Below are 27,443 nucleotides of genomic sequence, written 5' to 3'. Positions count from 1 at the left end.
ACCGTAATTCATATACCCAACCCGGTGACAGAGATGTTCCTGCATCCATAATTTTAGTAATAGATTGCAGCCTTGGAAGAACTTTCCCCCTTCCCGACAGATAGTCAAGGCTCGGTAGATTTCAGATAAGATCAGGGGAACTACAGTGCTTTTGACTTTCTTGATATCAACTTCGATCATTCCTATGAGACCTACCTTTATATTACCATCTTTTCACGGGCAGACCACAACACCCAAGAATGCTACTATAAAAGCCAAACCCCGCATTGCCTTCCATTTGTCTTTATTGTCGGCATGGGTCAGACTAGTGTTCGGCTCTTCAAAACATCGGGGGTTACTGTAGCGTTGGTACAAGAACTGGAGAGTGCAAAAACTTTCAGATAAATTTCCATCTTGGATATCCCGACTAATACTCAACAAATCCAAAAATTTGTGAGGAGATACCGGTCTTGGTGACAATGGATATCGACTTCTAATGTTTCCATTAAGGACCGCATAACCCGCAACTTCCTCCAGCGTGGGTGTGAGCTCAAAGTCAGAGAAACGGAACACATTGCGAGTTGGGTCCCAAAAAGGAATTAAGCTTCAATTATGTCCAACCTTGGCTTGACGTTCAATAGTCCGACGAAGCCTCCCAGAACCTTTACCATTGTTTCTCTATTGCCTTTCCCTAGATCATTCCACCACATGTGGAGATGTAAGGGGATCTCTTTAAGGATTGTGAAGGGTTCAATTTCATTTGTGCTCATCCTGCACATTTATTAAGGTGATTTAATAACTTATTTTGACCCATAAAAGTGATACCATTTTTTCAAAATTTTACTTCAAAAATAAAACCCGATTTTGCAGATACGACCTTTCAGCGCTTTGGGGAATAAGATTTTAAGGCTGTGCCTGCTAATCGGTCAAAATAAATTAAAAAATGACCAAAGGTGGTTTTTCTTAAAAAAACAGCCTTCTGGCACCCTTTTTGGGACATTCGGCTTATTTTAAACAAGAATGACATCACCCTGCTTATTTGTGACAAAAATAAAATTTTGTTGTTTTGGGATATTTTTGCAAAAGGGAAGTTGGACCCGATGGAGGTTGCCTACGAATCCTACATCCAGTGAAAATCAAACTGGCATAGTTCGGGCAGATTTGACAAAAATGAAAACCAACTAATTTTAAAAACAAAACTTTCTTTTTTTTTGGGATTTTGGCAGAGTTTCGGTATATTTTGGACATTGATTTTTCAAAACAAATAACTATCTCTCTTAGCCTTCACACTGTTATTTTCTTTTCCGAATTTCTTTTATTATCCACAAGCCGGTCAACATGCAAATCCGAAGCAAATAAATGCACAAGTAGCAAGTAAAATGCATCAGGATGGTCTTTTCATTTCGGGTACGCCTGTCCTGGACAGACCGTTGAGTCTCTTAAGTCAAATGCACATGATGCAAACAAACGTTCCTACTAGGAATCCGGCATGAGGTTTTGTTATACTAGGTTTAAAACTTGGGTTTATTGTTCTAGACCTGGCTTACCCGAGTGGACAGCTCGAGCCGAGGGGGGGCAGCGTACCGGGAATACAGAAGCTTCACCGACTTAGCAACTTGTCCGAACCTCGTTCTAAAATGGGATAAGACTCTAGACAGATAAGAAGTCACACGAAGTTCACCCTTCTCCATGATTTAGAAGACTTAGAGAGAGGAAGGGTTTCGTAGCAGTATATATATATTTCACAGAATATCAAAGCGGTAAAAGCATTTAGCACATTAGGCTTAGACATGTAGGAAAATTAGATAACAGATAAAGCCAATCATAACAGCTATTCTAAGCTCGAATTCTTAAACCATGAACTAAAGATTCTAGGTTCGAACCCCAGCGGAGTCGCCAGAGCTATTGCACCTCCTTTTTACACACCCGAAGGTGGTACAAGGGAGATTTTCCAATTAAAGTGACATTATTCGAAATGAGATTATTTTATTCAATTCAGAGTCGCCACTTGGGAGGGTTTGTTTTCTGGTGTCCCAAGTCACCGGTTTATTTAAAATCCCAAATCGAGAAAAATTCGACTTTCCTTTTGAAGTTTGCGAACCAGAAATTCTGAATAAGGAATTTTGTTAACCCGAGGGAAGGTGTTAGGCACCCCCGGATTCCGTGGTTCTAGCACGGTCGCTTAAACTATCATAATTGGTCTATTATCTGACTTTAATACATGTTTTAGCCTATGGTACATTTTTAACTTATTAAACCGGTTTTAATTAATTTTAGAAAATTCAACGTCTTGTAAAACATGTCTTGAACCACGTCACATGAAATGCACCCGCGGTCCACGACACGTTTTATTTAACTTTGTTGAGAGTTGGATTTGGGTCACATGAAATGCACACCCGAGTTTAAGGAAATTAATTTAAATTACACGCCTAAAACAACTGCGCACTTTTAAGTTGGCGAGGGCCATGGAAAATTCAACTAAATGGCATGCCTCGATTTCTAAAGGATTAAAATTAATTAAGTGAAGGCCATGGGTTTTGAGATTTTATTTGGCATGGCACGCCTCAAATTATTCTAACTAAAGGGTTTCTAAAATTAATTTAATTTTTTAGGGCTATAAATTGTACGTTCAACTAAAATGGCACGCCTCAAGCTATATTGATAAGCTAAATTAATAAGCTAATTAAATGGCCTAGTTAATTAATCACAATGCTAAGGGGATTTCTAATTTATTTTAAACAAAAGTGTAAGCTACATTGGCAATCAACGGGTTTGCATTGGTAGAATTTCTCCAATTATTTTGAAGATAGTTTGGACCAGCAGTAGTCATTAGCTGAGATGACCATATCGAAAAGGAAACAAACCCGCACATGATAAAGCATAAAATCCTCCAATTCACAAAGGCCTTCAGGATTGGGCCGAAAATGAGCCCAAATTTAGTGAAACAATGAACACCCAGAGAGACATGAGACATGAAATTGAACATGAAATTGAATGTTCATCAGTTGGGCCGGCATCAGGCCCAACTCTTAGAACCAAATAATTTGCACAAAATCAATTAAATGCAAATCAACTAATGCTACATGAAACATGAAATTGAATTAACATTTTAACTTCTAAATTTCAACTATTTAAACAAGAATCAACTAGTTAAACTTCTGAATTTTAATTTTCATGCATTTTAGGCAAGATCTACTGTGGGAAAAATCCAGCAGCAGTAGATAAACAAGTTACTGGGCTCAAAAAGTAGGCCTAAAAGCACATGTGGATGCAAACTCCCACTTTGCAAACAGCCTTAAGTCCTAGGCCCAAAGAGCCTAAACTTTGCAAAGCTAAGGTTGGAGCAAGACTCAAGATCGGTCACATTCTCCTTCCTCTTAGTTTTTGGTCTCTATAACATCAACCCTACATTAGGCAGTGAAATTTGAGTGGAATCACCAAGAGGTGATTATCCACGGTGACGGTAGCAATCCCATATATAGTCGCCAGACCATCCAAGCGATCGGAGGAAGAAGGAAGATAGGCGGAGAAACCTATCACCACATCGAGCGAGTCAACGTCGTTGACAAGGATAAATGGTGGGACAACAAAATCGAAAGCATATTAAACTGGTGCGGATATGAGCCAGGAAAGGGATTTGGCAAGAACCTACAAGGGATCGCTAAGCCTGTCAAGCTGAAGAAACATGGTACCACCTTCGGTCTGGGATACGAGTACACCTGGAAAGAGTTCAATGAATGGTCGCCGCCATGGCGCAGGCCTTATTATCCACTAGAGCACCCAATACCTCGCTTGGAGCAGATTTTCCAGCCAGCTGATGTTATATATGGGTCAAAAGAAGAGGAAGCACTGGCAGCAATGAGGGATTTGTTTTTGAAAGAGGATGACATGGATTGTTGTGTCATTTTTGAGGAGGAGGGGGAGGAAGGCCCATCCATACAAGACGTGAGCCGAGGAGCGCGCCTCAACAATTGGTCCATCAGAACCACCAGAGCCAGAAAAGCCTCGGGGTAGCAAGGCTGAACAAGCATCATGCACTATTTTTTCATTTTTTTACTAGTTCACTTTCCTTTTGCCTTTTAATTTTGCAATAACATCTTCGATGTTCAAAACAGTTATGGAATTTTTCAAAGCATTTCGATTTTCTTATGAATCTTACTCTTATTAATTTCTTTCATTTACTTTATTTACAGTATTACTATTAATTATCTTGATGAACCAACGATTGTTACATGTAACGAGACAACGCGACAAATGGACTCAAAGGAATATGATATAACAGAAGAGGTTGAGGATTTTGAGAACAGACCTAAGTCCAACCTGGATGAGACCGAGATTGTTAACCTGGGAGATGCAGAAAATATAAAAGAAGCTAGGATTAGCGTTCATTTGTCACCGACAAAAAAGGAAGAATACACAGAATTTTTGAAGGAATATGAGGACATATTCTCCTGGTCGTATGACGACATGACTGGTTTGAGTACATCTATTGTGGAGCACAAACTGCCAACTGATCCAACATACCCACCGGTAAAGTAGAAGCTCAGGAAGTTCAAGCCTGACATGAGTTTGAAAATCAAGGAAGAAGTCACCAAGCAAGTTAAAGCTAAGGTTCTCAGAGTAGTATAGTATCCAACATGGTTAGCCAACATCGTGCTAGTACCAAAGAAGGACGGGAAGGTCAGAGTCTGTGTCGACTACCGGGACCTCAACCGGGCCAGTCCCAAAGTCGACTTCCCCTTGCCAAACATACACATTCTAATTGACAACTGCGCCAAACACGAGCTGCAGTCGTTTGTTGATTGTTTTGCTGGGTATCATCAGATCTAGATGGATGAAGAAGATGCTGAGAAAACGACCTTCATTACGCTGTGGGGAATGTATTGTTACAAGATAATGTCATTTGGATTAAAGAATGCTGGGGCCACCTACATGAGGGCCATGACTACCATTTTCCATGAAATGATACACAAGGAGATCGAGGTATATGTAGATGACTTCATCATCAAGTCCAAGAAAGCCACTGATCACATGGAAAATTTGAGGAAGTTCTTCAATAGACTAAGAAGGTACAATTTGAAGCTGAATCCCGCAAAATGTGCATTCGGAGTTCCTGCCTGAAAACTACTTGGATTCATTGTGAATCGCCGAGGAATAGAACTGGATCCGTCAAATGTCAAAGCCATTCAAGAGTTGCCACCGCCAAAGAACAAGAAGGACGTAATGAGTTTCTTGGGAAGACTCAACTACATCAGTCGGTTCATAACTCAATCTACTGTCATCTGTGAGCTAAACTTTAAGATGTTGAAGAAGGACGCCACTGCCAAATGGACTGATGACTGTCAAAAGCCTTCGACAGAATCAAGGAGTACCTATCCACACCGCCAGTCTTGGTCCCACCCGAGCCGGGCAGACCTCTATTGCACTAACTTGCAGTATTGGATGGAGCATTCAGTTGTGTTCTGGGACAACATGATGAAACATGAAGGAAGGAGCAGGCTATCTATTATCTCAACAAGAAGTTCACCCAATACGAGGCCCGGTATTTTCTGTTGGAACGCACCTGTTGTGCTCTAACTTGGGTAGCTCAGAAGTTAAGGCATTATTTCTGTGCTTATACTACGCATCTCATATCAAGGATGGATCCGTTGAAGTACATATTTCATAATCCCATGCCCACTACCAAGCTAGCCAAGTGGCAAATCCTGCTGAGTGAATTTGACATTGTCTACCTGACTTAGAAAGCGATCAAGGGACAAGCTTTGGCAAATCATCTTGCCGAGAATCCCGTGGATGGAGAATACAAATCCTTAAAGACGTATTTTCCTGACGAGGAGGTATCCTTCATAGGAGAAGACATTGCAGAATCCTATGATGGTTGGAGAATGTTTATTGACGGAGCAGCAAATTTCAAAGGAGTTGGCATAGGAGTAGTTCTAGTATCAGAAATCGGTCAGCATTATCCGGTGTCCACCAAACTCAAGTTCCGGTGCACCAACAACATAGCCGAGTACGAAGCCTGCATCTTGGGACTCAAGATGGCCATTGACATGAACAACCAAGAGTTGCTAGTAATCAAGGATTCAGACTTGCTTATACATCAGGTCCGAGAAGAATGGGCAACCAAGAACTCCAAGATACTCCCTTATCTGTATCATGTACAGGAGTTGAGAAAGAGATTCACAAAGACAGAATTACAGCATGTTCCCAGAGTCCAAAATGAGTTTGTCGATGCATTGGCTACCCTGTCCTCTATGATACAACATTGAGATAAGAACTTCATTGATCCTATTCCGGTGAATATTCATGATCAGCTAGCCTACTTTGCTCATGTCGAGGAAGAAGCAGACGGAAAACCTTGGTTTCATGATATCAAGGAATACATGGCAAAATGAGAATACTCAGAGCTTGCCAACACCACTCTGAAGTGCACACTTCGGAGGTTATCTAACAATCTCTTCCACAGCGGAGGAATCCTGTATAGGAGGACTCCTGATTTAGGATTATTAAGGTGTGTTGACGCAAGGGAAGCATCCAGGCTACTAGAGGAAATCCATGCTGGGACCTGCGGTCCACATATGAATGCTTTTGTCTTAGCCAAGAAGATACTCCGGGCTAGTTATTTTAGGATGACTATGGAAACGGACTGCGTCCAGTATGTTAAAAGTGCCATCACTGTTAGATACATGCAGACATGATAAATGTTCCCCCAAATGAGCTTAATGCAACAAGCTCGCCGTGGTCGTTCGCCGCTTGGGGAATGGATGTCATCGGACCTATCGAGCCCACCGCATCAAACAGGCACAGGTTCATTCTAGTGGTAATTGATTATTTCACCAAATGGATTGAAGCAGCATCATACAAAGCAGTGACTAAGAAAGTTGTGGCAGACTTTGTCCGTGACTGCATCATTTGTCGATTCGAGATCCCAGAATCAATCATTACTGATAATGGTTCCAATCTCAATAGTGACTTGATGAAGGCCATGTGTGAAACCTTCAAGATCAAACACAAAAATTCTACAATTTACAGAGCTCAGATGAATGGAGCCGTAGAAGCTACCAACAAGAATATCAAGAAGATACTAAGGAAAATGATAGAGAAGCATAAGAAGTGGCACGAGAAGTTCTCATTTGCTTTATTAGGATACCGCACCACAGTCCGCACATCAATTGAGGCAACTCCCTACATGTTGGTATATGGTACATAAGCAGTCATACCCGCTGAGGTAAAAATTCCTTCCTTAAGGAGCCCTCATACTTGCAGAAATGGACGGAGAATTTTAGCCAAAGCTGATCAATTCAGATGCAGTCAAGCAATACTATGTGTAACCTTTATGCTTTCTTTTATGATGTAATTTGAACTACACCTGACCTGATTCCGGTTTAAGAGGGGATACGTAGGCAGCCATATGGGTTCGGTCACAATTCAATAAAATTTCCATTTTCCCCGCTATTGGAAACTGGGGCAAAATTTTGAGGAGGACCCTCAAAATTCCGAAGTCGATTCCTGCCATTTATCATTAACAGTCGTTAGGAGTAGCAGCCCGATAAACTGGGGCAAAATTTTGGGAAGGACCCTCAAAATTCTGGAGCAAGCGAAGTTGCAATGTTTTGAACCATGTCGTAGTAGTCGGTTCATCTAAAGAAAATTATTCTTAATTATGCACTTATATTATGCTTTTACTAAATCGTGCATGTCTGTTACCAAAATTTCTTTGTTTAGCAACGCTACCCCAATGATACGCAGAGTATCACCGAAACAAAGCCGAGCAGGTCAAGCAAAGTCAGCGGGGATACGAACTAACCTTTCCCCTTTACAAAACTCACGATTTTTCTTTGGATGCAGGCACCTGAGTTGGAAAATCATAGAATATACTATACACTCATACTGATCAGGAATACAACTCTCAGAAGCGTCACCTACTCACAGTTGCTATATGCACACAATATCCCTAGCAGCCACAATATCAAAATCAGATATCAGCTAAGAAAACTCTACTGCCACCTGCCTTTTATTTCTTGCATAAGGCTACCATTCTGTCTTCCGAGATTAAGATCTATCTCTATCTGCATTCTTTGCATTGCATAAGTCTACCATTATGCATTCCGAGACTAAGCTCTATCTCCATCTACATTCTTTGCATTGCATAAGGCTACCATTCTGTCTTCCGAGGTTAAGCTCTACCTCCATCTGCATTTCGCCTGCATTGCATGAGGCTACCATTCTGCCTTCCGAGGTTAAGCTCTACCTCCATCTGCATTTTGCCGCATTGCATAAGGATACCATTTTGCCTTCCGAGACTAAGATCTGTCTCCATCCGCATTCTCTGCATTGCATAAGGCTACCATTATGCCTTCCGAGGTTAAGATCTACCTCCATCTGTATTTCGATGCATCATATAAGGCTACCATTCTGCCTTTCAAGACTAAGCCCTGTCTCCACCTGCATGGCTGAAATATCGCCACTTTATTTATGTCTCGCATGGCTTAAAGATTGCAACCTTCATCTACATCTTCCACGGCTGAAATATCGCCACTTTTATTTTTCTTGCATGGCTGAAATATCGCCACTTTCTATCTTGCATTGGCTGAAATACCGCCACCTCGTTTACATTTTTTGCATGGATGAAATATCTCCACTTTCTATTTACATCTTGAATTGGCTGAAATACCGCCACCGCATTTACATTTTTTGCATTGGCTGAAAGATCGCCTCCTTCTGCATCTCATGGGCTAAAAGATAGTCAAATTGTCTGAAGGCATCATTGTTCGGAGGCACCATTTTCATAGCCCGAGAACGCCATGCCATGGCCTGAGGACCCCATTTTATCTTTTGCATATCATTATTCAAAGGCATCATCTTCATATCCCGGGAGCATCATTTCATGGCCTTTGAATCCTTTATTATACGCTTCATGGCCTAGGACGTCATGGTCTGAGGGCGTCATCTTAACCGTCCAAAGACAACATTCATGGTCCAACAGGAACTTGCATCACGTTTAAATCTTGCACCATATACATTTGTATTGTTCATTCGCAGATAAACCAGCTATCAACAGCCGTCTCAGCAGGAGCGATCCCGCTCCAGTTCCCGCAGCCCGAATTAGACCTTAATTATCCTTCCTAACTTGAATACCGTGTCCGTTCTTGTAAAACCTCCGTCAGCATATTCCGCCGATGGATCCTGAACTACATATGGCCTGATTCCTGTAAGACCAGGGATATGTAGGCAGCTCAAGAACCAGAGAACAGTCAAATTCTTCAAACTATCTCGTTCGGTCAAAATTGGCCATCATATCCTTACCCGACAACTCTTTCATCCTTCCCGGGTAAAGAGGGGCAGCTATTCATACCCAATTTTTCCCTGTATATTTTTCATATATACAAAATACTTTCAAAATAACATATGTATGTATATATAAGCATGCCCAAGTATTTTAGTATTTTTTCCTAATTTTTAAAGGTTTTTAAAATCAATTTATTGCTCATTTCAGCAGTATAAAAACCAATAATTATTTCCAAAATTATCATTTTGGAGGATAATTTGTTTTATTTACCATATTTATACCAAAATATAGTTAAGGTAATTTTTATATATTTCTACAAATTTATTTGGTATTTTTAAAGCTAAATTGCATATAATTGCAATTCTAGCCTACTTTAAGATTTAATAGCATTTTTATAATAATAAAAATTGGTTACAATATTTTTAAATCAATATTTATATGTTATTAATCGATCCATTACTCTTAATTTACTTTCAAAATTATTTTACTATTTTTATAAAATAAAAAGGGAAAAACTGGCTATTTAAAACCTGGCCCATTTTTATTTCAATCATAGCCAAATTGGCCCCCCCTAATTGACCCAATTTTGAAACCCAATTGGACCGGCCCAATTCTAATCTAACCCAACCCCCGACCCAACCAATTAAACCGCCTGACCCTTTCTTTCAATCCAGGCCGTTGATCATTTAGATCAACGACCACGATTACCCATTACCTTTTTTAATTCACTAACCCTACCCTAATCCCCTTATTTCCATCTCTCAGCTGCCTTTGAATACTCTCCCTCTCTCAAACTCTCTCGAAGTTTCCTGAAACCCTAGCCTCTCTCACCCCCTTCAACCGCAATCTCACCGGAACCCATGGCTTCTCAGGCCATGGATGGCCTGTACTCACCCTCCTCCACCATTAAACCCTGGGTGTTCGAAGTTTCGAGGTTAGACCTCGATGGTGTCCTTTCAGATCTCTACATATCCAAGGTTCTATGGCCTCTCTAGCCTGACTCCAGCATATTCAAGCATCAGAAGCCTATTTATATCCTCTCTGACTCAAGATCGGACCTTCTTCCAAGCCTTTCTCATTTCTAGCGTTTCTCTAAAACCCTAAGCTATTCGAGGTTTTTCTCTGGTTGTTTTCTTATATCTATGCTATGTCTGTTCACTACTTGAGTTCTTAAACATTTTTCCTAATTTTCTTTCAAAAATTACTTCTCTTCGATTTAGGGTCTCGGAAAAGGTTTTAAAATATTTTCTGACTCCTCTTCTTCTTCTCTTTGTGTGAATCTGTCTATGCTATGTTTTTATGTTCTCTTTTCTACCTTGCATGTCCTTCTCCTGTGTTCTTATATTTGCCTTAGTTTGCATGTCCTTCTATTGTGCTCCATTATTTCTTCTACTGGTTTTTATATCATGCTTTCACATGTTCATCTTATATGTTCGTTTACCCCTATGTTCCTTTACTGTATTTTCTACTAAGCTTTTTGGTCTTTAGTTGCCTTCTTCTTGATTTTGTTTGAGTTCTTTGTTAAACATGTTTCCTCTACTGTTCTCTTAAGTGCTATACTATCTCGTTTCTCTTCTGAAACTTGTTTAAGTTCCAAGCTTTCTTAAAACGTGTTCTTTATACTTCAAATCAGTTCTTCATTCTATTTGCCTTGAACCTGCTATTTTATCTATTTATTTTCACATGAATCCCTAAAAGAGACCTCTAAACCTGTTTCAGTTATTTGTCTTCTCTTCTCTATATCTGACTCAAGTTGAAAACCCTGGGATTTGGGGGGTTTTTGGCGAGTTTGATCTTGTGTTTTGGACTAGGGTTCTATTTGGGACCCTGGACACTCTCAAACTCATTCTGAGTCTATGTACTGGATTTGAGCCTCTTTTTTATGACCCGAAACTCTTCTATACTAGGCTTTTTTGCATGATAGTTCTTTCTTGTTCGATATGTCTGTATGTTTTATATGAGTAATTTTACCTTCAAAAGGTTTTGTCAACTTGTGATTGATTCGAAATTCCTCTTAATAAGGTTTGATTGATTGTTACTGATTTTCCTAAAGTAAAAACCTTTCCTCATTTTTCCTGACTTGGTTCATTCGAACAAAGCCTGCAATTTTGATTTTATTGGTTGTTGAGTGATCGCCTTTCCTTATTTACACAAACCATGTACCACTGGACTTTTGCCTTAGATAACTTCCGTGTATTTACCCTTCTTGTGCTACTTTGGAAAAGATTTTGATCAAGCTCTTTCCTTAATTACCTTCCCTGTTTGAAATCAGAATCCCTTAATTGAAGGGAGACATTATGTGATTGATTTCGAAACTATTTTCTTACCTTTTCTTACTTGCTTTTTGCACTGTAAAGGGCACGACCCTTCTGCACTTTTAGACACTTCCAATTCAATACTCTTTAAGACCTTGAGTTCAATACTCTGACAATACTTATTGAACACTTTCAATTTCAATACTCCTACATTTTCAATTCAACACTCTACCCTCTTCTAAAATCTTCTGGCTGTGTGTTTGCAATTTGGCTTTACTACTGCTCTTCTCTTTTTATTTCCCTGAAACCGGTATGTTCTAATTTAACTTTCAGCTTCATCCCTATGTGTTTGCTTTACAGTTTCAACAATCTTGTCTACTTTGTTGTTTATGTTCTGTATTGAATATGTTGTCCCTTTGCATCTGTTGCTGTGTGAATTCCTCATACCCTTATTCCCTTCTATGTGTTTGAGATAAAGTTCAAAGCATGACAACATCCAAATTATTGCTCATGTCTGGACTTGATCCTTTAATGGATCCTAATTCCCAAACAATGTGGCTAACAGGCTGGTTGGGGTGTGCCAGCACTTCCAATTGCTGGGTATGACCACCAGCCTATCTTGGCTTTCCCAAAAATCCCCTCTATGCACTTGCACTCTCTCTTAGATTCTATGTTCTGCCCCTCCTATGAGCCTTGCTTTGGGACTTTGAGCTCCCTCTGAACTTGGATATTTGAGGGTTGTCCCTTCCACACTGCACTATAATCTAATTCTGTAATATATTTGGGTGTAAGAACTTCCCAGAGTCCACTTGAGACTCTTAGGGAACTCTGACACATCCCGAATAGGAGATATGGAACTCTCCTTGGTTGGGACTTTTAGATTTCTGATGTATTTTTTTTTCTCTATTCATTCTGGGTTGTAATAATTTGTAATAACTTATGGGGTTTTAGTGAAAAGGGGAGGGTCACTCATGTATGCATAAAGGTACATATCATGTTCATAGGTATTTACTGCTACAATCATTTCCTATTTTCACTTCTGCATTTTTCATATAGAAATCATGTTTACAAGTCCTGCACTTCTGCATTTTTCATATAGAAACCATGCTTACAGGTTCTGAATATCATATAGAAATCATGTCTATAGGTGTTGCATTTCATACGTAGATACCATGTCTATAGCCTCTGCATTTCATACATAGATACCATGTCTATAGCTTCTGCATTTCATACATAGAGACCATGTCTATAGGTTTCTGCGTTTCTGCCTATCACATAGAGAACATGTCTATAGAGTTTCCTGAATTTTGCATATGCATCTATCACTAGGCAAACATATTTATAGGCTTAAATAATAAAAATCAGCGTTTTAAACACCATGCCTATAGAATTTCTGCATTTTCGTAAAGGTTAAACTCAATAACGCTTAGAAAGCATGTCTATAGGAATAACCAACTGATCTAAATCATTTACAAGTCTAAACTCAGTAGTAACGTTACTCAATATCTGCAGAACTTATGTTTTCTATAATCAACATGCCTTCTTCTTGTAAAAATCAGTACACTTCTGCATTATTAGATGTCATGCCTGTAGGTTTCACTTAGGCAAGCTATAGGGTAAACTTAGCTAATTGAATCAGACTTTGTTAATTCCAACCAGTAGGTAGGTCTGATTTCGGTTTCTTATCTAAAATGTGTAATAGACCAGTCTGCCTCCTTAACGTTTAAGTTTAATTTAGACCATAACCAGTATCTGCAAGACATGCTAAATAATCTGTCTTTAAGTGAGCAGGCTCGTTTGAGCCTCTTAAATTGTTATGTGTTTCCCATATCTACCTTATGTGTTTTTGTTTGTCGCTTTAGAATTTTATCCTTTTAAACCATACAAAGCCCAAATCTCCCTTCCCTTTAAGACTAGTAGTGCCAAATGCCTCCGGGACTGATAGGATTGGGGCGGGTACTAGAATGCAATAAGTAACGAAATCATTCCGCGTTTAAATACCTCAACGGGGTGGGAAAGGGTAGATATGGATATGATGACCGGTGCGCTAATACCACGTGTAACCCCTCTTCTAAGGAGTGATTACCGGGTATTGCATTAATGTGATCCATATTATTTATAAACCTAGGACCCCCCTTCCCTTTACTTGTTTATTTTGTTACTTTAAAAATTTCAAACTCCTTTTTCTCAAATTTCAACTTTTTTGTTTCTTCAAACTTTAACTTATTTGCAATCACAATGTGACAGCCCCTCATATTTGAAACCCTTAATTGCTTATTTATTGTTTGTACTTAAGTCACAATTGTAGAGTGACCGGGAACCACACTAGTGGATCTTGAGGGGTGCCTAACACCTTCCCCTCAAGATAATTTCTAGCCCTTACCCAAACTCTGGTTTTTCTAAACAAATTCTTCCTAGTGTCCTAATGCACTTAATCATTAGGTGGCGTCTCTTCAAATCAGAAAACGCAATTCACAAAAGGGAACGAGTTGTCCTCCCAAATGTCACAAACCTGATTTCGTGAGAAAAAGGGGGCGCGACACCTGTCTAGTCGTTCTTTGTCTGAAAACTCTTCGCGTTCCAGTCAAAGAGGGGCAGCTGTAAACATGTGATTTTTGACCCTCCCCAAGATTTTTTGTATTTTAGCATGTAAATACCTAGTTTAGGTCTAATAGAGTTATTTCAACTAATTTTGACTCTTTTACCTTGTTTTATCATAAACATTACAAAAAAAAAAGTTTCATTAATGTTTTGTAGTCATTTTTAATCTTGAAAAATACCAAAAAAAAACTAGTTTCATTTTAGGTTTATCTTTAATAGTTTTTTAATTAATTAGGAGTAGTTTTACATTTTATAAATGCTTTATACTATTTTAAATAAGGAAAACTTAGGCCCTTAGTTAATAAAATCCAGATTTTCTAATAAGCCCAATTGTTAGTTAATTCAAGATAATTTTAGCTCAATTTTGGGAAAGAAAATGACCCAATTTCGGACTAGCCCTTGAGCCCAAATTCCCCATTGCCCTAAAATTAACCCTTAACCCAACACCCCTTCCCTTTAATTAAACCCTAGACATCTACATATAAGGACCTAGCAGCTGAAATGCAAAAAAAGAATAGACCTAGGAACCTAAAAAGCGGGGACAACCGCTGACATAGAGAAACCCACCCCCTGACTTCGTCTTCTCCAAACGACCCCTCCCTCCCCCCACGTTATTCATTTTCTTCAACAGCATAAACCAAACAACGGCCCCCCTCCCCACGTCGATCTTCTTCACATAGTCATTGCTTCTTCTTCAAAAACAAAACAAACCTAGAGACCCTAGGAGCTGCAGCAAAAACAATAGAACTCCCCAAGGCTGCCTCATCTTTCTCTTATCCAAAAATAACAGACCTCCCACGACTCCCTCCCCCATCGGATTGGGACCTTCTGCTCCTTCACATTTCAAGACCCCTCAAGCTTCTTTTTCCAAAAAAAACTTGGAGCTACTGCTGCTCCTTCATCAGATCCACGCAAGAATGCAACAACCATAAATCACGACCTTCCTCTTTTACCTCTGACCTCCATCGCAAACCCACCCTTCACTACCAAGCAGTGTCTCCATCAGCCATCGAGACTTCTTCCTCTCGAACTCAAACACACGTACGCGCTGAAGTGACAATGAACAGAGGCAGCGAAAAAAGGAGAAGAAAACGGGACAGATATGAAAAAAATGAAAAAATGAAATAGCATGAGTTTGGTTTTCTGGTAGAGTTGTATTTTCGTTTTTTTGAAAATCAGAAACATAAAAATTTCATGTCATCGTCTTTGAAAATCGGAAACACTAAATATCACATAAAAGAAGTGGAGATTATTCATTGTTTGAGCGATTGAGGTGCCAGATTTGGTTCGAATATATGTTATCGCCCGTCGTTTGGTTGCGGTTCCTGTCAGATTTTAGTCGCCATTTCCTCGTTCAATTTTGGGGTCTAGATCGGTGTATTTGCTGTTTTATTGTTCAACATCTCCCTTTCTATTTACTTTCCTTGTTAATAATGGCGATAAATATAAATTTGCTTCTGTGATTGTTTGTTTTTTCCTATTAGTTTCTTATGAATCTGGTGTTAGCTCTAGAGTTTATACTGTGTTTTAATGTTGATTTTACTGAAGTAATTCTTTTTTTTTGTTATTAATGTTTGGAATTTAATCGTGATTTAGATTTTTAGGCAAAGATTAGGCTGAGAAATAAAAGAGAATTGTTTCTAATAGATCGATTTCGGAATTTGAGTTGCGAGAGTGAATTAAAAGAAGAAAACAAGGGTCTAGGCTTAGTTCAAGGAAAAGGAGATTAGGATTACATGTTTATTGCCTTATTTATTTTGTTTGACCAATAGGAGCCTGCCTAGACCATTAATATTCATAAACATCGTAGCTTTCTTTAGGCGCGCTATAATAAAATTATCATAGCTACGGGTACGGTTCCCGTGACGTAATTTTTGATATCATTACAGTACACTGATGCATAGGTCTTCTTTACTTTACGACCTTTTGAACTTCTAAAAATTTGGGGGTACATTTTTGTGACCCGGCCACAATTTATTCTTGTTAATAAAATAAACATGTTGTGGATCGTGGGTACAGTTTCCGTGACATGATTCACAATGTGTAAATCGAATAATTAGTTGTATGATAATTAGATTATTAAAAGCGATTTTAAAGGGATAAAATTTACATAGGTTTCAAAGATGTTTTAAAATCAAATAAATAGGCCAATAATAACAGTTGAGCGACCGTGCTAAAACCACGGAATCTGGGAATGCCTAACACCTTCTCTCGGGTTAATAGAATTCCTTACTAAGATTTTTGTGTTCGCGGACTGTAAAATAGAGTCAATCTTTCCTTGATTCGGGATTTGAACCGGTGACTTGGGACACCATAAATTATCCCAAGTGACAACTCTATTTTTTTAATTAAATAATCTTTTTTCGATTGTCACTTAAATTTGAAAAAACTCTTTTATACCCCTTACGGGTGTAGGAAAAATGAGGTGTGACAAATTGTTCATAGTGGCTCCTTATCCACTCTACATCGCTGAGTTTAGCTTCATGTATGATTCTTAAATAAGGAATCTCTACCTCGACTGGGATGACAGCCTCGGTAGCATAAACCAACATGTAGGGAGTTGCCTCGGTTGATGTGCGAATCGTGGTGTGGTACCCCAATAGAGGAAAGGGTAACTTTTCATGCCATTGTTTGTGGTTTTCTACCATTTTCCTTAGTATCTTCTTAATATTTTTGTTGGCGGCTTCTACGGCTCCATTCATCTGAGGTCTGTAGGCTGTGGAATTCTTGTGCTTGATTTTGAAAGCTTCCCACATAGCTTTCATTAGATCATTGTTGAGATTGGCGGCGTTGTTAGTAATAATGGACTTGGGAACTCCGAATTGGCTACGATGACTATCTTGATTACAGCTTTGTAAGATGTAGCTTATACTCATTTTGTGAAGTAATCAATGGCTACTAGAATAAACCTGTGTCCGTTTGAAGTAGTGGGCTCAATCGGACCATTAACATCCATTCCCAGGCGGTGAATGGCCAAGTTGAGCTTGTTGCATTGAGCTCATTTGGCGGCCCTTTTATCGTGTCGGCATGCACTTGACATTGAAAACATTTGTAGACATACTGAATGTAATCCGTCTCCATGGTCATCCAAAAGTAACCGGCCCTGAGTATCTTCTTGGCTAATACAAAACCATACATATGTGGGCCGCAAGTCCCGACATGCACATCCTCAAGTAGCTTAGAAGCTTCCTTTGCATCGACACACCTTAGTAAACCCAAATTAGAAGTTCTTCTGTACAAGTTCCCTTCGCTGTGGAAGAAGTCATTTGACAATCTCTGGAATGTGTGTTTCTGAGTGTGATTTGAATACTCCGAATATTCTCCTTCTGATAAGTACTCTTTTATGTCATGGAACCAAGGCTTTCCATCTACTTCTTCCTCGGCATGAGCACAATATATCGGCTGATTATGAATTCGCACCGGAATGGGATTGATGTAATTCTTATCTGGATGTTGTATCATAGATGACAAGGTGGCCAATGCATCGGCAAACTCATTCTGAATTCTGGGCACATGTCGGAATTCCATCTTCGTGAACCTCTTTCTCAATTCCTGCACATAGTGCAGATATGGCAATATCTTGGAATTCTTGGTGGCCCATTCTCCTTGTACCTGGAGCACAAGCAAATCTGATATCACCGATCACCAACGGCTCTTGAATGTTCATGTTGATTACCATGTTGAGTCCTAGTATGCAAGCTTCAGACTCCGCCATGTTGTTGGTGCATGGAAATCTGAGTTTGGCAGATACCGGATAATGTTGACCCGTTTCTGATACCAAGATTGCTCCAATACCTATTCCTTTGAAATTTGCAGCTTCGTCGAAGAACATCCTCCAACCGTCATATACTTCGGTAATGTCTTCCCCTACGAACGACACTTCTTTATCTGGAAAATATGTTTTCAAAGGTTCGTATGCTCCTCACATCGGATTTTCAGCAAGGTGATCTGCCAATACTTGGCCTTTGACCGCCTTTCGAGTTACGTAGACGATAACAAATTCACTCAACGATATCTGCCATTTAGCCAACTTTCCAATTGGCATGGGTTTCCGAAATATGTACTTCAGAGGGTCCATCCTGGATATGAGATATGTAGTGTAGGTGTAGAAATAGTGCCTTAATTTCTGAGCTGTCCAGGTCAAAGCGCAGCACGTGCGTTCAAGCAAAGAATAATGTGTTTTATAAGATGTGAACGTCTTACTCAAGTAATATATGGCTTGCTCCTTTCTTCCTCTCTCGTCATGATGTCCCAAAACACATCCGAAGGCTCCATATAATAGAGATAGATAGGTAGCAAAGGTCATCCTGGTTCTAGCGGGACCAGAACTGGTGGTGTGGGCAGGTACTCCTTAATCTTATCAAAAGCTTTCTGACAGTCCTCTGTCCAGCTTGTTTCGGCATCTTTCCTCGGCATCTTGAAGATGTGTTCACATATGACTATGGACTCTGCTATGAAGCGACTGATATAGTTGAGATGACCTAGGAAGCTCATCATATCCTTTTTGCTCTTAAGCGGTGGTAACTGTCGCGCCCCCTTTTTCCTCCCTTTTTTTACGGGGAAGAAGTCCAGGTTTTGACATTCACGGGGTGTAATGACTCATTTTCCTTTTGGGAATTGGGTATTTGAAGAGTCTCCACCTAACGAATTATGGTGCATTAGGGAACCTAGAGCGATTAACTCTTGGATTGGTTTGCATTACCAGAGATTAGGGTAAGGGCTCGAAGTAACCTCGAGGGGAAGGTGTTAGGCACCCCCTCTTGGTCCACAACAGTGGGTCCCGACCGAACTTATATTCACAAATTAGTCCATTACAAGTAAACGGTTTAATCAAATAGGTTGTAAGTAAAGCACATTAGAACAACTCAAGTAGTAAGATAAAGGTTTGGACAAGTTGTAAAACAAAGGTTTAAATAAAGAAGGAATTTGGTAAAGAGGGGTCCTAGGTTGGTTATCCTATAGGATCACCCCACACAATGTCCGGAAAACACTCCTCAATGAGGGGCTACACGTGACATTAGCGCGTAGTCATCATATCTCGTATCTACCCTTCCCATCCTCTTATAGGTGTGAGCACGTGATTTTTGCGCTATATGAATTACTCCCATAAATCCAAAACAAAATAATTTATTTCAGTGTTTGCAATTTTGTGGATTTTCATGGCACGTGTGTTTAGGATATAATTTTATATTTTTTAAGAATTAATTAGTGAGTAGTCATTTCATAAAAAGAAAATCAAAAAATGATTTAAATTGCACCTTTAATTTTAACTTTGTTTTTAGGTGGATTTTCTTTCAATTTGTTTTAATTATTAGTGATAATCATCATTTATGATTAATTAGAATTTTTGATAGGTTAATTTGATTTTATAATTTAATTTAGATTTTAGTTTAATTTTTGGAAAAAGGGAGAGAAAAGAATTTAAAAGAATTTGGGTCTTCTTTATTAAAACCCGAACTGGGGCCAAATTTACCCCAAGCCCAAACCCCTTGCACCAGAAACCCATCCAAAATGCCCTTTACTTAGCCCAAACCCGCGTCCAACCCCGTCCAATTTCCCCTCCTCCTCAAACGACACCGTCCAGGCTCGAATCAATCAGAACCGTCGAGGTTAATCTAATCCAACGGTAGGGAAGTTGGGTTGGTTTATTTATTAACTGTCCGAACCATCATACCACCCCCCTCATCGTCTCTTTCAACTTTCCCACTCAGAGAACATAAACCTTAATAGCCGCCACCCATTCCCACCGTCCTCCGGTGGAGGTGTCGGCTCCGATCCTCACCAAAATTATACCACGGGACCTCCACGAACCCCTCTTCCTAGATCCCATATCCGTTTCCCTCAAACACCCTTGAATCCTATCGAATCTGGATTTGAAGACGAACCCTAGAAATTCCAAAATCCTAAATCGAGTGTTCGTTGAATTTTTCCAGTCTAAATTGATTTTATTCGTGTGTTCTTGTTAAGAACACATGATTAACTTCAAAATCGGCCAGAACTCGGATGATTTGAAGACCCAGTCTCCCTCTTTCATTTCCCAAACCTCTTCGTGGGTACTTTCTTTTCTTTCTTCGGTTTAATCTTTTCTTCATTTGTTTTTCTGTTTTCAGCTTCTTCCCGTGCTTTTGAAAATCTTAGTTTTCTAATTTCAGAGTGTTAATTACATGCGCGTTAGTTTTTTTGTTAATAAGTTTTCTTTTATTTAAGCAGTTTAAGAATTTGTTGATAATTTAGTTCAAATTTCATTAAGTGCTTAGTTGCATCAATTAGAATAAGTAGAAATTTTGCCCGAATTGTTTATGTTTCTGTGGATTTCATTCAGAGTTGGGGTTTGTTAGTAAATACTGAATTGGGTTGGTTTCATGTTGGGTTTGGAAGCTCAAAGAAAGAGGTCAGTCTAGTTTAGGGTTAAATGTTGGGTCAACTTGACCCATGAGCTGAAAGGTAGCTAGTTAACCAAGGTAATAATAGGTTTATTAAGGGGTAAATTGGGAAACCTGGGTAGGGAATCTTGTATAACTGAACTAGGAAGCTTCCTAGAAGCTGGGGTAGGAGCTATTTTGAAATTCTGAGGTTTACACTAGGGATTTCTAAGCTAAAATGAAAATTTCTGAAGGTTTTAAGTGCAATTTTGAACTCTTTAAGGCTGCCCTACTTGCCTTGCCTATAAAGACAACTTTTCTTGCCTTTCAAGGCAGAACTTAAGTGATAAAAAATTAGAGAAATCAAAACGGCTGAGGATCCAGAAAAAATGCTAAAAAAATTCATTGTTCGATAGAATTTGAGTTTTTTTGTCTCTTTTCCCTTAATTTCTGAAACACGATAGAAGTTCTGAGAGTGATAAAAATCACGAAAAGAAAGCAGCTAAGAGTTTTGGTATTGTTCCATTGAATCATCTTTTCATTCCTTAACCAATTTCTGGAGTTTTGAGTTCTGAACACATTTCTGGTTTTATTTTGAGAATCATATGGAGTAATTTTGAGTTTTCGAAGAGTTTTGGTTCAATTGGTTGAGTATTGTTGCTTTGTTGAGTTTCTCGAGTTGGTTTCATCATTTTCCATTATTGAATCTGGGTGGGGGGGTGTTGTTGTTGATCTATCCCTGCTGTTACTCTACTGATCTTTCAATATTTCCTTTTCTGTTTCAATCTTCAGGTACACATCTTTGATTTTAAGCATGTAAGTCATGGTTGATGAAGTGTTTTTTTGAAGGAAATGAAGATTATGATGTTATCTCTGCTTAGCTCCTTTCTTAGTGTGTTTTGAGTTTCATATTGATACTGTAATAGGATTATTATGTAGTGTATGCTGAGTCGTGTTTGTTTAAATTCCTAGGTTCTATTGTTATTACAAATGACCATCACTTTTAAGACCCATAAATGTTATCTTTAAAATTCAGGTTGTTAGAATGTTTGTTAATCACAATACTACTATAGTAAAGTTTGATCATGTGTTCAGAAGTTGAAGTCCACCTTTGTCTTCTTCTGTTGGTCGTGTGAAATGGTAGGGATGATTAAGAGTGGGATCTCTTTGGCACTTTTTCTAGTCATATAAAGTTTCTAGACATAATTTCTTTGTTTAATTAGGTGTGTGATGATTTAGGATTAATATATCTTGCTCCATTTCTACACTCAAGTTGACTATGTCGTCTGTTCTGAGCTTTCTCAGTATAATGCAATAGCTAATAAGATTCGTTAGTTTTGAATTCCTGTGTAGTGTATTTGAATGCCATCTTTAATATTTTGTTTACCTTTCCAGTATAATTCATATTGTCTGTTTCTGCATGAGTGTCGTTTTCCCGTAAAGTTCAAGCTATAGGCTGTCATATACATGTTTTTCTAATAGAAAGAATCCAAAAAAATAAGAATTGGTTGTTAATCCTAGGGGTGCTTTGAAATAAATTGAATCATACAATATCGTAGTTATGACGTAGTTACAATTTTGTGCGTTCATGTTTTCTCGGAAAAATAGATTTCTACCATCCTTAATCATGTCCTCTATGTTTGTCTATTTGGTGTTATGATTCTTATTTTTAAAAAAAGGAAAAAGTAGCGTTTGTGCAATACGGGCTTGCTACAACTACACTTGAATATAATATGATAGTTGGACTAGATCTTATCTGCTTTTTGCGTTTATTTTGAGAAAGGGAAAATTAGGAACATTCAGATTTCGTTCTAAATTGAGTGCCACCCTTTGAAATAATCTGAGGCGTGCCATACCAAATAAAATCCCAATTGCATGGCCCTCACTTTAATTAAATCTTGTTTATCCTTAGAACTTGAGGCGTGTCGTTTAGTAAATTCCATAGCCCTCGCAAATTGCAAGCGCGTAGTCATTTTAGGCATGTTACTTTAATAATTATCCCCTTAAACTCGGGTGCGCATTTATGTGACCCAAATCCAAATCTCAACGATATTAAAATATGTTAAAGACCGCAGGTGTATTTATGTGACGTGGTTCAAGACGTGTTTTAATAACGTTGCAATCTTCCTAAAAAATGAATAAAAGCGGTTAAGGCTGAAAATGCACATAGGTTTGAACATGTACTAAAATCAGATAATTAAGCCGAATATAACAGTTGAGCGACCGTGCTAGAACCACGGAACTCGGGAGTGCCTAACACCTTCTCCGGGTTAACAGAATTCCTTACCCGGATTTCTGGTTCGCGGGCTGTTAAACAGAGTCAATATTTTCCTCGATTCGGGATTAGAACCAGTGACTTGGGACACCATAAATCTCCCAAGTGGCGACTCTGAATCTTTTAATAATAAATACCGTGTCGATTGTCCTTTAATTGGAAAAACTCCCTTATACACCCTTCCGCGGGGTGTAGGTAAAAAGGGGTGTGACAGCTCTGGCGACTCTGCTGGGGATCGAACCCAGAATCTCTGGTTCAGGGTTCAAGAGATCGAGCTTAAAATAATTGTTATATTTGGCTTTGTTTATTATTTGGTTTTATTACATGTTTGGGCCTAATGTGCTAATTGTTTCTTTTTACCGCTTTTATATTATCTGAACTATATATATAAACTACTATGAAACCATTCTCTTCTCATCTTTGGGGATGTGCTCGCTGGTCGAGACTCCCTATTCTGTTAGTGTCATACATTGAAATAAGAAAGAAGCTCGGACAAGTTACTAAGCTGGATGGCCTCTTGGTTTCTGGTACGTAGCCCCCTCCTCGACTCGAGTTGTCCGCTCGGGTACATAGTCTAGAACATATACCCAGGTTTTGAACCTAGAATAACTCAGCCTCATGCCGGATCCCTAGTAGGAACGTTTGTTTGCATCATGTGCATTTTGACTTTGGAAACTCAACACAGGGGTTGGGTCTGTCTAGGACAGGTGTACCCGAAATATAAAGACCATTATGATTCATCTTACTTGCTACTTGTGCATTCATTTGCTTCGGATTTGCATGTCGACTGGCTTATAAGAAAAAATTAGAAGGGTTAATGAGATGGTTGAGAGGGATAAGTGTCTGTTTTGGAAAACCAATGTCCCAAACATACCGAAACTCTACCGAAACTTTGAAAAAAAAGAAGAGAATTTTGTAGTTTTCAAGAAAAGAAAAAAAAAGGGAAATCTTTGTGTTTTAGAAAGGAAAAATAGTTGGTTTTATTTTAACAAATTTGCCCGAACCACGCCAGTTTGATTCTCACTGGATGTGGGATACGTAGGCAACCCCCATCGGGTCCAACTTCCTTTTTGCAAAAATAGCCCAAAAAAAAGAAAAAAACAAATATTTTACTTTTGTTTGAAAATAATTAGGGTGATGCCATTCTTGTCGGAAATAGCTGAATGTCGCTAAAAGGGCGCCGGAAGGTTGTTTTTGCATGAACGGTCATTTTTTCAAGGTTTTCACCGGTTAGCCAACACAGCATTAAAATCTTCGACTTTGAGGTGATGAAAGGCCGTATTTTCGAAACCGGATTTTATTTTTAAAATGAAAAAGTGTCAATTTGTTTTTGAGTCAATTGAATCGTGATTTTTGCTTAACCACCCTAATAAATGTGCAGAATGAGCACAAGTCGGAATTTGCCAATAACAGTCGTGAACAAGATCCCTTTGGAGTTGCATATGTGGTGGGATGATTTGGGTAAATCGGGACAAGACACGGTCATTCAATACTTGGGAGGCCTCACTGGGCTGTTGAAGATTAATCTAAGGGGGGACATCATAAAGGCGTTGGTTATATTTTGGGACCCGGCCCACAACGTATTTCATTTCTCAGATTTTGAACTTACCCCAACATTGGAAGAAATTGCCGGATATATTGGGAATCCCAAAGTTCCCCTGAGACACCAGTACCTAATTGCTCCAAGGGTCGTAGCCGTCCACAGGTTCTTAGACTTTTTGAAAATAAGCAGGGGGTCCACAACCCAGACTTGGCAGCTAGTTTTTGTACTTTGCAGTTTATATACAATAGATATGGTCATGTAGGAGGGTTCAACAAGCCGGAAAATAAAATCTACAACAAAGGAAACCGCCTAATGTGGGAAGAACACAGGTGTTTTGCATTTACGGTGGTCTTCTTGGGACTTTTGGTGTTTCCTAGAAAATATGGGAATATTGACATATGAATAGCCGGACTTGTCAGTACTTTGCTTACTCAAGCCAACAACACCCTCGCACCCATGATAGTAGCTGAAATCTTCCGCATTCTCACAGCCTGCAAAGCCGGAGGAGACTTTTTTTAGGGGTGCAACGTGTTGTTGCAGATGTGGATGATCGAACACTTATGCCATCATCCTCAATTTATGAGCTATGGGTAGACAGAGAAGACATGCGTAGTAGAATGTTACACAAGGGTTGACGGGATTAGCCTGTCGGAGGGGGTCACAGAGTGGGAAGCGTTCCTCCGTTCCATCACTGCAAACCAAATAGAGTGGACGTTTGGATGGCTGTCTGTGGATGAGGTCATATACATGCCAGCCACCGGGCCTCATTTACTCTTGATGGGACTCGGGAGTATCCAACCTTATGCTCCATATCGGGTTTTGAGGCAGCTGGGGAGATGCCAGATAGTTCCGAGAGATGAAGATCTTCGTGCCCAAGTAGTCGAGATCGGACCTAACAGTCAATTTCATGAAGTAGCAGTCCGCCAAATCTGGAGCGAATGTCAATACTTAACAACCAATACATGTGTGCGTGATCGATCCAAAGGTGAGGTTTCACTAGGGTACCTTGCTTGGTATAGGAGAGAAATTGAGTTTGGGAGGCCGGCTAAAAGACCCCATCTTCAGGAATTCATCGAGGCATCACAGGAACAATTGGACTGGTTGGCCAAAGAAAGCGAGTATAGGGCTACCATAAGAAAATTGGAAAAACAAGTCAGGACCTTCAGTTTGAAAATAGCATGCAAACCGCAGCAGACGAAGGAGAAAAGAAAAAGCTAGACATAGAAAATGAGGCCCTTCGAGCCTTGATTCAGAAAATGAAAATAGCGGCAGAAAACCCAACCCGAAGTGCCAAAGATGAGAAACTCATAGCTAACTTGAGGCAGAAAGTGAGTGATTATAGTTTTGATATGAACAAAGCAGAAAGTGAACTAGCTAAGGCTCGAAACCAGTTGGCTAAAAATGCAGATGAACGAGCACGCCTAGTTAAGCAGTTGAAAGAAAAGTACGATGATGAGGTCTCAGGATTAAAGATAAGGGTTTTCACCATGGAAAACAAAATGATAAAACAGGCTAAAGACTTCAAAGTTGAAAGAGAGCATTGTTATACAACATTGGCACAATCAGAAATAGATCTGCAACAACTTCAGGAGCAAAATCAAGTGGTCGAGCAAACTTTATGGGCTAGGGCCCAGCAGATTGGGCGTTTGCTACAAGAAAAAGGTGTCATAAGAGAGAGAATCAGAAACATCGTCGATTATATCGTTATGAAGTGCCAAATCTGTGAGGATATGACTCGCACTACCTTCTTCGCGACAGTGATGACATTCATTAAGCAGATAATGAATGACTTGGACCGACTTCAAAGAGATCTTGCATATAGGCCCGCGGCGAGACCGAATGATGTCCCGCGGACACCAGGAGCATTAATGTATTCATGATTTTCCATTTGAGTATGTATTTCCTTTTCCGTTAGAGTCTGTTAGTTGTGTTGAGTTTGTATTTTTCTTTTGCTGGAGTCTGTCAAGTCCGTATTTTCTTTTGTCGGAGTATGATAGTTTATTTTGGAGTCTGTATTTCATCTTTTCATTAGCGTCTGTTAGTTTCTCAAGGAGTCTGTTAGTGTTAAGTATTTGTAATCAAAGCATTTGCTTTTTTATAAAATTGAAAATCCCAAAAATTGTTTTATTATTTACTTTCGTACTTATATTCCCAGAACTAAGCTCGATCTGATTCATAAGGGGTCATTATACATAGGCAATCTCCATAGGATTCGACCATAACCAAAAGAGAAAAAGAAAGAAGAAGAAGAGAAAAAGAGAGGAAAACAAGACAGAGAAAAAAGAAGAAAAAAGAAGAAGAAAAGAAAAGAGAGAAAATAAGATAAAGAAGCAATGGCAAAACAAAAGAAAAGGCCATAATATAAAAGGGAAGGAAGAAGTTGCAAATGGAAAAGTCGGGATGATGCAAGCAGCCGATCAAATGCATGATAGAAACGGTTAATTGCTTAGGTGCATTCATTTCCCAAATGTGCGGTTACCAATTTGTTAAAGCCCTAACCACTAACAAAGTTGTTGTTGATGTATTGAGTCCAGGCAGGTGGTTAGTTGATTGGCATTCTGGCAACTCACTCATACAACACCCGATCAAAAGACAGGCTGAATATGGCCAACCAAGAACCAGAGACAAGTATTGTTGACCCATCAAAAGAGGTGGAGGAACTGGATGTTAATGCAATGAAAGAAGAAATGTATAAGTTAAAGCAGCAGATGGATGAAATGTACCAAGCCTGGGCAAAAGGGCATCCACCACTGGTTTATCCCGCCAACCCTGCTTATATCCCACCATCGGCCCAACCTCAGGAGCCTCCCACTGTGAACTCATCTCCAGCCTTTCCCCTCTACCAACAATGCTATGACGCCACTTCCTATACTTCTCAAGATCCACCACCCAAACAAGTCCCATACCCTCCCCCACCAATTACACCCGTTTTTATGGCACCTCCACCTTCTACATTACACCGATCTTCCAGTGAACCTCTGTTCCAAACTCACGACTACCAGTACTATCCCCCTGAACCCACCTTCAAAGTTCTAGAACCATATTCTTACACCCCTCATCTTGATCTCCCGGTAGAGACCGAGAATCCACCCAAAAATCCCGAGCATGAAGAGATGATCAGAAAGGTCAAAAGCTTAGA

The sequence above is a fragment of the Nicotiana tabacum genome, chromosome 1, assembly GCF_000715075.1.
Source record: "Nicotiana tabacum cultivar K326 chromosome 1, ASM71507v2, whole genome shotgun sequence".
NCBI classification, from domain to species: domain Eukaryota; kingdom Viridiplantae; phylum Streptophyta; class Magnoliopsida; order Solanales; family Solanaceae; genus Nicotiana; species Nicotiana tabacum.
The sequence above is the reverse complement of the archived record's forward strand: the minus strand, read 5'-3'. Positions refer to the sequence as shown.